Below are 17432 nucleotides of genomic sequence, written 5' to 3'. Positions count from 1 at the left end.
GTTACAACTAAACTTTTGTACAAACATAGAGGAATATGTACTGTGATTGTTGTGATCAGTGATGGTCAGTTCGCAGTGTTCGCCAGCAAACACATGCGGGCTGCCATCTTGACTCACCCGTCCGGCAATGCACAGGTAAGCCCTTACCTGTGCCGGGAGCTGGTCTGAAATCAAATGTCGTCACCGGGAGCAGGCAGTTCCGAGAACAGCCGCCGGGGGCGTTCATCGGGCTGTTCTCGGATAAGGGCTTTCCTGTGCATCACCGGACGGGTGAGTCGAGATGGCAGCCCGCATGTGTTCGCTGGCGAACACTGCGAACTGACCATCACTGGTTGTGATGAAAATGTCCATCAGATACCATTTTTTTCAATGTATTTATACTTCCTGTCAATTGAACTGGGTGAATTCCCAGCAATAAGCTGGAAAATAAAATATCAAGGCAAGAATGAAAAAAAAAAAAAACATTATATATAGCACTGCATGTTCAGCGGAGTAAGTACTGCAATCTTCTACTATAGAATATTGGATTCTATTTTAGTGAGTGCTGTCAGAGGATCGTTTATTATAGCTCTACTTCAGTTTTCTGGCATCACTAATTTTATTGCAAATGCTAGTTTGTTACAAAATTAGCAACTTTTTAGCTTTCTCTGCCACAAAGTGGTAGAGGGTGGGTACCCTGAAGAAAGCTGTTGGTAAAATGTACATTGGGGTGGAGCAGCATAGCGGTTTGTATTCATTGTTTTCATTTTACCATTGCATTATGCTTTCATTTATTTTTGATATAGGAGCCATAAATTTTGCACATTGCCAGTATTGTCATATCAAAGGGGCTGTTCACATCATTTTTTTTTTTACCCACGTTTAACATATACATAGGGGGGGGGGGGAGGGTGTGAAAGCCTAGTACACTACACTTTTCTATCCTGCAGAGTCTAGCAAAAAAAACATGTATATTAATTAATACATTTTCTTTTTACATTGGAACCCAGTGATGACGGATATTACTGTACGCCATCCATTTAATTTATACGTTAAACATGGGATAAAAAATGTGATGTATACACAGCCTTCCTGTGTCATTTGTGTACATTGGTCCTTGTATGACCATTTATCCTTTTGTATCTCTGATTACCACTGTTACGAACTGAACCGTCACTGGGGCTGCTGAAGAGGCCTGAGGGCTAGCCTTCTTCCTACGGACCCAGAACTATGAATACCTCCCCCCAGTCTCTTGGGGTTACAAGAAACTATTAACCCTGATTTATGTGTGGAGTATTATAGGCCATATCATTCCTATTGCCCATTAAAGTTGCAGGGGTGAACCCAGCAACACAAAAAGGGTTAACTCTGCACTGAGGCTCCCAAGGAATGTGTTTGTTCATTTGTCCATTTGTTCTATTGCGTTTGTGATGGGATTAAGTAGCTGACTCCGGTGTAGAGGAGTAGATCACCCTCTGATACACTCAGGAGATAATCCCATTGCATGTGTCTCCTCTCTCCCTATTCTCTCATTAAGACACTGGGGAGGGGATGTCTGTTTGCACGCTGTTCATGTTTGATTAAGTTATGTTGTTAGACCTCTTGAACTGTATACTGAGTTAGTCATTGTCTTAGTTAACTGTATCACAGGAAGAGGGGGTGAGTCTCTAGCATGTGGAATTGTATAAATTGTGATTGCTAGCTGGCATTAAAGTGTCCTGTTCTACCCTTCATACAGTCTGGGCTCATGTTTGGGGGGTTGGAGAACTACACTCTGGGGATTGCTATAATCACTATACTCTCCAGAGTATAATCACTAGCTCTTTTGTAAGAGCTGTTCCTGTTCTGCTCTCTGGACTAAGGAGAGGTTCACCCACTGGAAGCTGGAGCCCGGCCTTGGGTCCAGGGTAGGTGGAAGACGGCGAAACCCCAAACCAAGCTGCAGCGGTTCGTGGGGTTTGCGGTGGTAATGGTGTCAAGTGCGGTGCTGATGGTCCTTGGCGAGCACTAGGAGCATCGTTCGACAGAGGCATCCAGTCCTGGTGGCAGGCGGTCCGTCACAACCGCTATATTGTAATTGATTGCCAACTTTTATCTCTCATTATGTTTGTCTGATTTTAATATGATTTAATAAAATATTATATTTCATTACTATATTGTGGCGTGCTATTGCTACGTGTAATTTCTCACACACTACTGCAAGTACAGTATATACTTCCATTTTCTATAGCTGTTTTTGTTTCTGCTGTATTTATTACTATTAGTACATACAGTATGAACAGGATAGCTAGATAGATAAAATTAATTCTGAGAGCCCACTATAAAGCTAAATGCATGACCCTGCCCCCCCCCCCCCCCCCCTCCAAGCATCCACACAAATTTCCCAGAGGTAGGTAGCATGTAATAAAGCAGGAGGAGTTGAGCCACTTAATATTTATTATAACTTGATTTCATTTATTTAAATCTCTGTTCTTTCTTGGCTCAGTAGAAATGGATCAGTCCTTCTCAGTGATTGACATAGTTCTCCAAAAGAGTGTATACAGAGATTGCTGTCAATCACTGAACAGGACCTCCCACTGGACTCCTAAGCTCAAAGAGTTTAATTAATCAAATACAAGTTATACTGAATTTTAGGGGCGTGGCCTGCACGCTGATGGCGCCGGTCGCATAGAGCGTCTGCTTCGGGCTTAACATTCCTCAAGCGGCTCACAGCTACTACTCCTCTGCTATATCGCTTCTCCTAGAAGCATAAAGTATCGCTCCTGCCATGGGGAAAACTAAGAGGCGACTTGCTCCAGGTAAACTGACGGAGTTCTTTGGCAAAGTGCCGCCGGCGGATTCCAGGCAGAGAGGGACGCCATCTCCGGCTCGTACACCGGCCTCGTTGGCGGGAACGCCATTACCACCTGCGTGCTTCTCCGCAGATAAGCATGGGTCTGAAAGGGTAGCCCCAGATCCTCCGCTACTAACAGCAGACACTATGCGCTCCATGTTGGAGAATCTACGTGTTTCCATGAAGGAGGACATGCTGGGGCTGCTGAAAGACCTTAAAGCAGATATTCAGAGCATAGGGGAGCGCACTTCCCATATGGAGACCAAGATGGCTGAATTCGCCACATCCCACAACTCTCTAATAGATGCCCATGAGGCTATGGAGGAAGACATAGCCAAATTAACGGCTAAACTTCAGGATCTGGAAGACAGGCACAGACGGAATAACGTCAGAATTCGTGGAATTCCAGAATCTGTGGTAGCGAACGAGTTAGAGCACTTTCTACAACAACTTATTAAAGCTGCGCTGCCGGAAACTGCTGAAAGAGACCTGATTATAGACCGCATCCATAGAGTGCCAAAGCCAAAGGGTCTTGATCCTTCCCTTCCGCGTGACACCATTGCCAGGATCCATTTCTACACAATCAAAGATGCGTTCCTTAGAGTCCTGAGGCAAAATGCGACACCAACGGAGGACTTTAAAGGTATAGCGGTTTATGCAGACCTCTCTGCAGCCACCCTCGCAAAAAGAAGAGAATTTGCCCTGATAACAGCATCTTTACGTGAAAAGCAAATAAAGTATCGCTGGGGCTTTCCAGTAAAGCTACTGGTCACTTACAACGGCGGCCTGCAGATCCTTAATTCACCGCAAGGGGCGGTTAAACAGCTCAGCGAATGGGGTATCCAGTGTGAGGACCGGCGTAAAGTAAAGGAAGCAACATCGCGGCCAGATAGGATTCCGCCGGACTGGGACGTTGTTGGATGAGTGAGTTTTCCCTAACAAGGGGTAGTCAATTGACTGATCATATTTTTCAATGTTAGTCCGTAGTAAGGAGCTGAAGCTCGTCTTCTTTTTCGCCCCTACTGGACTTGTTCTATAGGTCCCTCGACCTACAATCATCTGGTCAGGCTACTTAGGCCTTAATGACCACGTTACAGTTAACGTTTATTTTTATTTTTCATTTGTTATGCTTTGTTTTTGTGTCGGTACCGATGTACTTTATGTATGCATCCTGTGCTATGTGTGCGTTTAGCGTGGTGGGTCCTCAGATGAATTGGTGGAGTTGTGTGTCACTAAGAGCCCCAATACACCAGCAATGGGGATGAAAGTATTATTCCTCAATGTGCGTGGCCTAAACTCCCCGTTCAGACGCTCGCAACTTTGGTCAGAGGCATCTAAAACTAAAAGTGATATCATCCTGCTGCAAGAAACACACCTGTTGGTTAAGGATGCATTCAGATGTAAGCATAAAAATTTTCCAGTCCTCTTCCACTCGCATGCTAGGAAAAAGAAGGCAGCAGGGGTACTTATTGGGGTGAAGGCTACAATCAATTTTTCCTTTAAAAAATGTATAACTGATTCGGCGGGGAGGTATATCATTTTATTATGTATGCTAGACAGTAAACCGTACACTTTGGTGTCTGCTTATGCCCCCAATGTCGGACAGGTGGCCTTCTGTAGGAGGTTGTTCAATAAGGTGGAGAAGGTGGCAGAGGGAGAAGTAATAATGGGAGGGGACTTCAATATCCCGGTTAATGCTGCACTGGATTTTAAATCAGCTCAAGGGTGTCGTAGAGAGGAGCTCCAACTTGTACTGTACGAATCTGCGTTTCATGATGTTTGGCGCTATCAGCACAGTAATGAGCGTGATTTTACGTATATCTCAACTGCGCACTTATCTCAGTCCCGCATTGATTACATCCTAGTCTCTAAAAACCTCCTGCATAGGGTTGTACGGTCCGACATTGGGGGAGCGACGTGGTCTGATCATGCCCCAGTCAGCATTGTTATAGATGATGGTGTTCCGAGCATGCCTAGACCGCAATGGAGAATGAATTCTTTCCTGCTCAAATGTCCGGATAGGTGAAAGGGATTACAGACACCATGCAGGAATTCCTAGCATTCAATGATCTTCCTGACACTAGAGTAGATACCCTTTGGCTTACACACAAGGCATTTATGAGGGGGGTATTACTGCAAATGGCGGCGAGAGTGAATAGACGCAGAAGTCAGGCAATACAAGATGCCCTTACACACCTACAAAATGCGGAGCAATGTCATAAAACCAATAATAATCACAGCTCGTTGGCAGCTCTTCAGGAGTGTAGATCTGCACTTAGATCCCTCCTCCTTTATAGACAAGAATTAGGGATGAAAAGGTTGAAGTCAAACTTTTATCACACTGGGGACAGAGCTGGTGCACTTTTGGCGCGCAGGCTGAAAAGCAACAAAGCCGCAGCTAGAATAACAAGCCTAAAATATAAAAATAAAGTATATACGCACCCACAAGATATAACGGATACCTTTGCGTCGTATTATTCCTCCCTTTATAATTTACGAGTAGATGATAATACAGTACAACCATCTGTGGAAGCGATATCAACATTTCTGGACTCCCTTAAGTTACCTAGAGTTTCGGAAACTGATCTACAAGGTCTTAATAGGTCATTCACCCCGGCAGAAATTTTAAAAACCATTAATTCCACCCCGTCTAACAAGGCCCCTGGCCCTGACGGTTTTCCAGTGGAATATTACAAAACATTTCATGCAACTCTACTCCCCTACTTAACCAAACTATATAATTCATTCCTACAGTCAGGAAATATCCCGCCAGAAATGCTTAAAGCCACTGTAATAACTCTGCCTAAGCCAGGGAAATCTCCGGATGCTCCTGAAAACTTCAGACCAATTTCTTTATTAAACGCGGACCTCAAGCTGTTCGCTAAGTTACTTGCCACTCGTTTGAACACGGTTTTGCCAGCCCTAATCAATCAGGATCAGGTCGGCTTTGTGCCAGGAAGGCAGTGTAGAGATGGTACGAGAAAAATGATAGATCTGATCCAGATTGCTGGTTGGTCCAGGACCCCCATGATCTTTGTATCCTTAGACGCTGAAAAAGCGTTTGACAGAGTGCACTGGGGGTTCCTGGACCAGACCCTTAGGAAATTCGGATTTGATGGTCACTTTTTGCAAGCTATATTAGGGCTTTACACAGCGCCTAGCGCAAATGTCTTGGCTTCGGGTTTCCTATCCGCCCCTTTTACAATATCCAATGGGACTAGGCAGGGGTGCCCGCTGTCTCCCCTGATATTCGCACTGATAATGGAACCCTTGGCAGAGAAAATGCGTAACTGCACGCGGATATCGGGGATCTCAGTGGGGGAACATTCGCACTGCATAGGATTATATGCCGACGATGTCATTTTGTCGTTAGCAAACCCTCTGATCTCATTGCCTGCAGCACTAGAAATATTGGATCAGTATTCAAACGTATCTTACTATAAGTTAAATGTTAGTAAAACAAACGTGCTCCCCATTAATGTACCCGCCAGTCTACTTCAAGACCTTGGCGATAAATACCCCTTCAATTGGACATCTGAATCGATTAGATATTTAGGGGTGGAGTTAACCAGCTCATTAACGGGTATGATTTCGCTTAACTACAAATTACTAAGATCGGAACTGCAAAAAGATTACTCCAAATATGGCAAAGTGTTACTTTCATGGATAGCTAAAATTAATTTAGTAAAGATGATGGTGCTCCCAAAGATCTTGTACATATTCAGATGTATCCCATTAAAAATCCCTAGAGCTCACATAAAAAAGTTGCAGGACGACATGCTAGGGTTAATTTGGGGAGGTACCGTCCTAGAATTAGCAAACATGTGTTATTCCCAGCTCTTAGTAAGGGGGGCTTGGGGGTCCCTGACCTCCACAGGTACTATATGGCCAACTTACTAGACCAATCTATGGAATGGTGGTCTCCGACCTCAGCACACAAATGGTTAACTATTGAGGAGGTCTATGTTAAAAGGAGATCTTTAAAATCACTGTTGGCGGCATATTTATTAAAACCTTTAACTTACCCCTTACCATTAGATACGATGCAAGCTTCCATATTTGCTTGGGCCCATATATTTAAAAATAAAACGCCCTTCCCTATTGAGAAGAAGCATTTTCCCTTATCATTAATTGAGTACCACATCCCCACGCTCCAAATTACAGGATGGCTGAACTGCGGAATAGGTACTATAGGGAGTATATTTGAGAATTCTGTCCTACGCTCCTTTGAGTCCTTGCATAATATCTTTAAATTACCAAACTCTGTATTTTACCAATATCTTCAGATTCGCCATTTTCTTTCACCTCTCACCTTAGACAAAAAGGTAATCACGGGAGACTCTCTTATCAAGATTCTCGGTGTGGATGCCCATCCCCATTCCAGCCTATCTTTTTGGTACTCTTTTATGCAATCCTCAGAAGGAGAGTGTAAGAAGCCCTTCATGTCTAGATGGGAGGCTGAAATGGGGAAAGAATTCACATTAAAGGAATGGAATGATGCGCTATACTGGTCTATCAAATCCTCGAAATGCATAAACCATGCTGAGCAGAATAGAAAAATCCAATTAAGATGGTATCTCACCCCCAATAGAATAGCCCATTCCAATCCAGAATATTCACCTTTGTGTTGGAGAGGGTGTGGACAGCCGGGTACGCCGTATCATATGTGGTGGAATTGCATAGCCTTAACTCATTTCTGGGACTCAATATCAAAAATACTAGAAGAGGTAACAGGGATTAAGGGAATTTTGTCCTCAGAGCTGGCGATTCTTAGTATCGGTCTAGGGGATCTACCTAATGATAGCAGAAATATAGTAGCCAAGATTCTTTCAGCCGCAAAAACAGTGATTGCTCGCCAGTGGAAGGGTCTTCAGTCTCTATCAACTAGTGAAGCCATTGGGCTGGTTAACTATCATATGCAGTGCGAATTCACCTTTGCCTCCTCTATGAAAAATAGAATTACAACACATAACGCATGGTTACTATGGTTATCCAGCGTTTATGCGGCCCCACTTCCTCACTACTTGCTCTAGATTTGTGGTAAAAAAATATAATATGCATATGCTAAGATATATAAGGGGAGATGTGATAGATGTTCCGCCTCATCGCTCACGGTGCAAATTTTGTCTGTACTTTTGGATGTAAACATCGACGGTACCTATTTGTGTTTTTATTATTTACTTCGTTTGTATTATTATTTATTTACTTTGTATGTATTATCATTATTATTGACCAGTGTGCATAACCTGTTAATTGTACCTTTTATAATATACCTTTCAATAAAAATCTATTGATTAAAAAAAAAGTTATACTGAATCTTCCCTTCATAAAGCTATATATCTGCTTAGCTCATTCTGCTCTGTAACATGTTGCTTGCAGATACAGCTGTATGTACAAAATTACAGTTTATTTATTTATTTTACGCACTTATATAGCGCTACTATATTCCGCAGTGCCTTATATTTGCTGACATTAGCATCAAGCCGTCCCCAATGGGGCTCGCAATCTAAGGTCCCTATCGGTATGTCTTTGGAGTGTGGGAGAAAACCAAAGTAACCAGAGGAAACCCACACGGAGAGAACATACTCCATGCAGATGTTGTCCTTGGTCGGATTCGAACCTGGGACCCCAGTGCTGCAAGGCACCAGTTCCCTTTAGGACACCTATATATACACTTCTACATGTTCTACAGGAGTATGAAAAAACTAATCTTATTGCACCATCTTAGCATTAGCACAAAATCTCAAGTGTCTGCAGAGCAGATGTACAGCTGAGTAGAAGACACAAAGCATATGTTTCTAGGCAGTTATTTGTTAACTGGTGATAAACAGTGCAAGATTCTTCATATTGTCTATATATCACACTTGGGAATATACAGCTTATTTTTTGAACTCTGCAGCATCATTGATTAATAAAGCGCTGCTGTCTGAGAGGCCATGTAATGAATGTGTGCGCTACACGAAATGCAAGGTTTTAAATGCAAACTGCTATATGGAGATAACTAGATGTAGAATGCTCATATCCATGCAGAAGGACTGCTCTGTATCCAGTCAGGTGAATAGAAATAAATATAAAATGGTCCCAAGTTCTAACTCTGTGATTAGAGTGTGAGTAAATGAAAGATAGACTTGTAGTCAGGCTCCATCTGTGTATCCACTGTGACCGATAACTCTAGGTATGGTGCATTTTATGGAATCTTACCCATAAACTTCTCTATAGGACTTGAAAAAGCTGGTAAAAACACGTGATGCAAACATAATAAACAGAAAAATCACCACCAAAAATGTGTGTAAACTAGGTCTAATGCTGTTAATCTGGATCAGTAGACCTGCAGTCAGGCCAGAATTTGCTGCCATAATATATGAACAACATTTCACATACAAACAATAGAGCTGAGAAATGGGGATCATTCTAAATTAAAGTGGTATTATAACTACTATAAATGGAAAAATAGAAGCTCTGCGCACATTTTTGATCAAACGTGTGTCGGCCCCATCTACCAGGTGTCAAGGTGGCTTCCGCAGATGGGTACCTAACACTAATATACCACCTCTCTTGGACTTACCTAAGCCTAAAAATTTTCAGGGCAGTGTAGGAACCAGCTACATCTATGCTCTGCTCAGAAGTGGATATTGTGCAGAAATCCTTGATTTCACACTTAGACCTCACACATGAAGTACATTGCATATTACGTGAGCATTTGCTGCTCAGATCTGCATGAGGTAAAAGAGCAGCAAAATACAGTACCAGCTAAAGAGATCAGACCTTCTGGATTCAATACAGAAACACAGCAAAACAGACAAAAAAAAAACAGGACACCACAAAAAACTATGAGAGGCACTTATTATCCCCTGTAGGCCAGAAAACTGGAGCTAAAAAGTTGCAAAGTTGGGCATCTGTTGGGGTGTGGAGCACCAGTTGCCACTCCCCCCCCCCAAAAAAAAATGGGCAATAGGGAGTAGGTAGTGGACGGTACAGGGACGGTGCAGCCAGCCCATCACATGTGTTCTACTCTGTGCCAGGAAACTGGCATAGATTATAGCAAAAAATATACAGTCATGTGAAAAAATTAGGACACCCTTTGAAAGCATGTGGTTTTTTGTAACATTTTTAATAAATGGTTATTTCATCTCCGTTTCAACAATACAGAGAGATTAAAGTAATCCAACTAAACAAAGAAAACTGAAGAAAAGTCTTTTCAAGATCTTCTGTAAATGTCATTCTACAAAAATGCCTATTCTAACTGAGGAAAAAGATAGGACACCCTCACATGTATTCCCTCTTAAATTGGCTCAGATCTCACACAGGTATATCACACCAGGTGCACATAATTAGTAGATCGTTACTCTGCATGTTGAATGAGGCTTGCCCTATTTAAACCTCAGACATTTAGTTTGGTGTGCTCCTGACTGTTGAAGTGAGAGTGAGCACCATGGTGAGAGCAAAAGAGCTGTCAGAGGACTTCAGAAAAAAGATTGTAGCAGCCTATGAGTCTGGGAAGGGATTTAAAAAGATCTCAAAAGATTTTGAAATCAGCCATTCCACTGTCCGGAAGATAGTCTACAAGTGGAGGGCTTTCAAAACAACTGCCAACATGCCCAGGACTGGTCGCCCCAGCAAGTTCACCCCAAGAGCAGACCGCAAGATGCTAAAAGAGGTATCCAAAAACCCTAAAGTGTCATCTCGAGAACTACAGCAGGCTCTGGCTACTGTTGATGTAGAAGTACATGCCTCTACAATCAGAAAGAGACTGTACAAGTTTAACTTGCATGGGAGGTGTGCAAGGAGGAAACCTTTGCTTTCCAAGAGAAACATCGAGGCCAGACTGACATTTGCCAGCGATAAAGTTGACAAAGACCAGGACTTCTGGAATAATGTTCTTTGGACAGATGAGTCCAAAATTGAATTATTTGGACACAACAGCAGAGGACATGTTTGGCGTAAACCAAACACAGCATTCCAAGAAAAGAACCTCATACCAACTGTGAAGCATGGAGGTGGAAGTGTCATGGTTTGGGGCTGCTTTGCTGCAGCAGGACCTGGTCAGCTCACCATCATAGAATCAACGATGAATTCTACTGTGTATCAGAAGGTGCTTGAAGAACATGTGAGACCATCAGTTAGAAAATTAAAGCTGAAGCGGAACTGGACCATGCAACATGACAATGACCCAAAACATACTAGTAAATCAACCAAAGATTGGCTGAAAAAGAAGAAATGGAGAGTCCTGGAATGGCCAAGTCAAAGTCCAGATTTGAATCCCATTGAGATGCTGTGGGGTGACTTGAAAAGGGCTGTACGTGCAAGAAACCCCTCAAACATCTCACAGCTGAAAAAGTTCTGCATTGAGGAGTGGGGTAAAATTTCCTCAGACCGATGTCGAAGACTGGTAGATGGCTACAAGAACCGTCTCACTGCAGTTATTTCAGCCAAAGGAGGTAACACTCGCTATTAGGGGCAAGGGTGTCCTATCTTTTTCCTCAGTTAGAATAGGCATTTTTGTAGAATGACATTTACAGAAGATCTTGAAAAGACTTTTCTTCAGTTTTCTTTGTTTAGTCGGATTACTTTAATCTCTCTGTATTGTTGAAACGGAGATGAAATAACCATTTATTAAAAATGTTACAAAAAACCACATGCTTTCAAAGGGTGTCCTAATTTTTTCACAAGACTGTATATGACATTTACTAATATACAGGGAGTGCAGAATTATTAGGCAAGTTGTATTTTTGAGGATTAATTTTATTATTGAACAACAACCATGTTCTCAATGAACCCAAAAAACTCATTAATATCAAAGCTGAATATTTTTGGAAGTAGTTTTTAGTTTGTTTTTAGTCTTAGCTATTTTAGGGGGATATCTGTGTGTGCAGGTGACTATTACTGTGCATAATTATTAGGCAACTTAACAAAAAACAAATATATACCCATTTCAATTATTTATTTTTAGCAGTGAAACCAATATAACATCTCAACATTCACAAATATACATTTCTGACATTCAAAAACAAAACAAAAACAAATCAGTGACCAATATAGCCACCTTTCTTTGCAAGGACACTCAAAAGCCTGCCATCCATGGATTCTGTCAGTGTTTTGATCTGTTCACCATCAACATTGCGTGCAGCAGCAACCACAGCCTCCCAGACACTGTTCAGAGAGGTGTACTGTTTTCCCTCCTTGTAAATCTCACATTTGATGATGGACCACAGGTTCTCAATGGGGTTCAGATCAGGTGAACAAGGAGGCCATGTCATTAGATTTTCTTCTTTTATACCCTTTCTTGCCAGCCACGCTGTGGAGTACTTGGATGCGTGTGATGGAGCATTGTCCTGCATGAAAATCATGTTTTTCTTGAAGGATGCAGACTTCTTCCTGTACCACTGCTTGAAGAAGGTGTCTTCCAGAAACTGGCAGTAGGACTGGGAGTTGAGCTTGACTCCATCCTCAACCCGAAAAGGCCCCACAAGCTCATCTTTGATGATACCAGCCCAAACCAGTACTCCACCTCCACCTTGCTGGCGTCTGAGTCGGACTGGAGCTCTCTGCCCTTTACCAATCCAGCCACGGGCCCATCCATCTGGCCCATCAAGACTCACTCTCATTTCATCAGTCCATAAAACCTTTGAAAAATCAGTCTTGAGATATTTCTTGGCCCAGTCTTGACATTTCAGCTTGTGTGTCTTGTTCAGTGGTGGTCGTCTTTCAGTCTTTCTTACCTTGGCCATGTCTCTGAGTATTGCACATCTTGTGCTTTTGGGCACTCCAGTGATGTTGCAGCTCTGAAATATGGCCAAACTGGTGGCAAGTGGCATCTTGGCAGCTGCACGCTTGACTTTTCTCAGTTCATGGGCAGTTATTTTGCGCCTTGGTTTTTCCACACGCTTCTTGCGACCCTGTTGACTATTTTAAATGAAACGATTGATTGTTCGATGATCACGCTTCAGAAGCTTTGCAATTTTAAGAGTGCTGCATCCCTCTGCAAGATATCTCACTATTTTTGACTTTTCTGAGCCTGTCAAGTCCTTCTTTTGACCCATTTTGCCAAAGGAAAGGAAGTTGCCTAATAATTATGCACACCTAATATAGGGTGTTGATGTCATTAGACCACACCCCTTCTCATTACAGAGATGCACATCACCTAATATGCTTAATTGGTAGTAGGCTTTCGAGCCTATACAGCTTGGAGTAAGACAACATGCATAAAGAGGATGATGTGGTCAAAATACTCATTTGCCTAATAATTCTGCACGCAGTGTAGTCTTGAAATTGTGTTGAAATTCTGCACCATTTTCTAGATTTAATAAGGTATGATCCCTTGTTTACAATGTATTGTGTGCTGTCCACACAGAGGTCTTGTTCTGTTGGGTGTTTAGAGCAGGTGCAGTGTGTCTGAATGGCGGAGGCATCACATGGAGGGGATTTTCACATGACCCTCCATCAGCAGCCATTTTATGGACAGGACCTCTGTGTGGACAGCACAAAAGATTTTGTAAACAAGGCAGCATACCTTATGAAATATAGAAAATGCCACAGAATTTCAATAAACGCTATATTAGTTAGCGCCATATAATCATTTTACAAACATATTGATCAACAATAAACAGAAAGTGGACAATCCCTTTAAGATCAACATGTAAAATGCCAGTTGTAGTTAATGTCTCCCTATGTGTCAACCCAGCCTGAGACTGCTGTTGCACAATAGTTTTTTTCTTTTCTTTTTTAAAAGATTTTTTTTTAGTCAAACATTGTTCTTCTAGCCTGTTTTCACACACTTTTTCCCAAACAGAAGTCTAGGCAAAAACCCAGAGCAGGTGTAAATGTTAGTAAATTTACATCGGCCCCCGCCATGCTCCCGAGTGGTGAGAACTGTGTAAAAACGCCCATGAGACAAAATATCGTTGCACGGAGTTTAAATAAATTGTAAAAAGGGGTATGGTATAGCGATTTTTGTAACTGAATGTGTGAAAGCACTCTTATGGCTCATGCACACATATTTTTGGTCTGCATCCAATCTGCATTTTTTGCGAGTTGCATGTGGACCCATTCACTTGAATGAGGCCAGAAAAAATACGGACAGCACATTGCGTGCTGTCCGCATCCGTATGTCCATTCCGTGGCACCTGCAAAAATTTAAAACATGTCCTATTCTTGCCCGCATTATGGACAGTTCTATTATGGGCCAGACGTTCGGTTCCACAAAATGCGGAATGCCCACAGCCAGTATTCATATTTTGAGGACTGCAAAAACGGCTACGGTCATGTGCAGGAGCCCTTAGGGTCCATTCACACGTCCGCAAATGGGTCCACATCCATTCCGCAATATCGGGAACAGGTGCGGACCCAATTATTCTCTATGCGGCCAGAAGAGATGTGGAGAGCACACTATGTGCTCTCCACATCCTCATTTCTGGAGCATGGCCCCGAACTTCCGGGCCGCGGCTCCACAAGAAAATAGAACATGTCCTATTCTTGTCCGCAATTGCGGATCCGCAATACACTACGGACGTGTGAATGGACCCTCAGTGTGGCATTTCTTCATAAGCTATAGAAGTTAAAAAAGCAAAAGAAAGCCACAAAAAGGAGGCCTAATACACATTTCTTAATACATACATAGAACTGTCTGCACCAATTCCATTCATGACCTTCATATGTTTCTTTTTTCCTCCCGACTACACACCAGGCTTCCTTGTACTGTGCTGTCTTACTTTTTAAGTCAATTTGTGACAAGTTCATTTTTGCACATTTTGGTTTAAAAATCAATACGCTTCTTATTGCCATTACTGAACAGTTTGGGGCTTTGTGGCTAGCTAGCATGACAATAGATGCACAGCCTGGAACAAGTTTTAGTTAATTAGAGTCAATCAATCCAAACTTTGCTAAATTATTCATGTGAAACAATAGTATAATGAACTAAAGTCTATGAGATGATGGGGGAAATACAAATTATCGCACCAGATAAATTAAATGTGACTATGAAAGTAAACCCATCCTTCTAAACGAGTACCTAGAGAGTAAGAGGGAAAAGGTGAATAAGCATTAAATAGTAAGGATAACAAACAAATAAACTCTTGTCAGAGGATCGTCAATGTATTACCGGCTTTCACAAGGAATTTGTGGCACATACTTGCTAATAGCAACTTACAGTAACTAGCACTCCTCAGCTCAGGTCCCTGTGGATTATACATTGTCTTAGGTATTCATATTACACCTTCATGGGTTTGAACATGCATTGTGGAATAAATGCACTGTATTTTGTCCATAGAGATAACTGGTAGACATAAGCCATGACTTTAGTGTTGAGTGAATCGAAGTTAATGAAGTGGAATTCGATCCGAATTTCTTGGCGCTTCGTGGTACCGAATACATTTTTTTCCTGAAATGGCGGTATAAAGAACTAAAACAAAACATACTCACCTCATCCATTTGATTGCAGAGAGGATGCCAAGGGCATCTTCATTGAATAAAATGCGCCAATTCTTGCGCAAACTGACATGTGCCGTCACCACGTTATAATGCTGGGCGGGTGCAGTGACTTTATCAGTGATCATCAGTCATCAGTCTTATTGTGCCAGCTCCATACAATTCGTTCTGAAGTAATTTATAAAGAATCTAATTTCTTGTTGACGTTCGATGAAGCAACTGAATCAAATTTGTGAAAACTTCGCTCATCACTAATTATGCTGACACATGGCATTTTCTGTAAGTGTTTTAGGGAGTTTCTCTCTACCTGCTTGGTAAGTTTAAAGGAGTTTTCTAGGAATAGAATACTGATAACCTATCTTCAAGATAAGTCAACAATATCTGATCAGTAGGGCTCCAATTCCCGGCGCCCCCCGATCAGCTATTTGAAGCGACTGCTCAGCTCCAGCCTCTTCACAGCACCATACATTGTATAGTAGCTGTGCTTGTTATTGCAGTCCGGACCCATTCAGTTGAATAAGACTGAGCTGCAAATAGCCCTCTTGACGTCACCGGCCTAGAAAGGGGATGTGGCACTCACCAGAGTAACAGTGCCTCTTCAAACAACTGATTGGCAAGTGTGCAATCAATATTAAACTCATGGAAAAACCCTTTAAAAATGTAGCATCCATATAATCTTCCATTCCCACAAAGCAATTTGTAAAGGAACACTCCATGCAAAATGTATACCTACTGCAAAGCCTGAAAGGGCAGTGCATAACATAGCACATGTCTATTTGGTGCTATTTTTGTGTCATGCACCTCCCCTTCTGGCCCATCAATAGGTACAACACAATGGGGAAAGTACATTAATTCTGTAGACAGGATATACTTATATCTAGATAGAAACCAAATTTATCAAAGTGGCTTGTGTTAGATGATACATTTCTCTAACTTCTAGAATATAATAAGAAGTGTTAATCGGAGCCTTGTGGTAAGAGGCAAACAAGAGGGAGAAATTGATAGATGCTGCCAAAGTTGAGAGAAAATGCCAGCCAAACCTGCATGATAGCTAGCTAGTAAGTGGAGGTATGTGGTGGTAGCCTATCGGTGAACCACCTTAGGGCCTAGAGAGGGTTAAGACAGCTAAGCAACCACAGTAGAGAGTATGAGCACTTCCTAGCCCCTGCATCCTGGATCAGCAGAAGACCTGTGGGAAAGCCAGATGAACTGATAGTCACTAGCCAGCTTACCACAAGTAATGGCTGTATAATAGTGGCATATGAATAGTGTGTGTATACCAATGTGTCTTGAGGAAAGAGATACCTGGACCTGTTAGACAGCTGTGCATATTGTTCAGTAGTGTGTCATGAGACGTGCCATGAACCATCAAGCAGCATGGTCAATTAGGAAAGTTGGGTGTAATACCTGCAGAGACAGAGGGACAAATTCATCATTCTGCTCACACCAGTTTTCTGGCAGAAAAAAAGTAGCAAACACAGTTGTTTGCCACTTTTTAACAGCAAAAATGTTGTATTGTGCCCTCAAGTCTTTAATGAAAAGTGGGGATGGGGCTAGTGGGTCCAACACATTTATCTTCTTTTATCACAGTTTTTTAGCATGAAAGAAGCCTGCAATCTATGCCTGCAGGAGCTGAAGTAGTGTTTCCTCCAAGTGCACTGATGAGGAGTGGACATCTTCCTGCAGCACAGGGGAGATCATAAACCTATGATAAATTCCCCCAAGAAAGTAAGCCTGGTAACTCTTATGGAGACTGACTAAGGCTCTGCCTTCTTTGAAAAACTGTTGTAACCATTAAGCTTGTTGGACCATGTGAGCATCTAACCATCAAGTTAGTTGCCTCATGTAAGAACATTGTAACTGCCATGCTTGGTGCCCAATGAGCAATCAGTAAAGTGAATGTTCCAGTTACATCCATGTTCGCCTGTTTCTTTCTGCCATCTTTTAGTACGGAGCCCCAGGGTACCACTCTCAGGCAAAATTTTGCCACATCTGAATAGCCCAATGTTTAGTGTTTTTTAGTTATATAAAATTTCCAGAAATTTGCAGCAGAAACCACACAGCAAAAATTTGTATTGCTGTGATTGAGGCTTGGATTTGCCTTGGAAAAACACATTATAATGTGCCCCATAACAATCCATTTTTGGTATTTGTGGTCTGTGGGTTCAAAATTATACCTTAGAGAGCAGATATAAAA

This window comes from Bufo bufo, chromosome 5 (assembly GCF_905171765.1).
Source record: "Bufo bufo chromosome 5, aBufBuf1.1, whole genome shotgun sequence".
In the NCBI taxonomy this organism is placed as follows: Eukaryota; Metazoa; Chordata; class Amphibia; order Anura; family Bufonidae; genus Bufo; species Bufo bufo.
Note: the sequence above shows the minus strand (reverse complement) of the source record.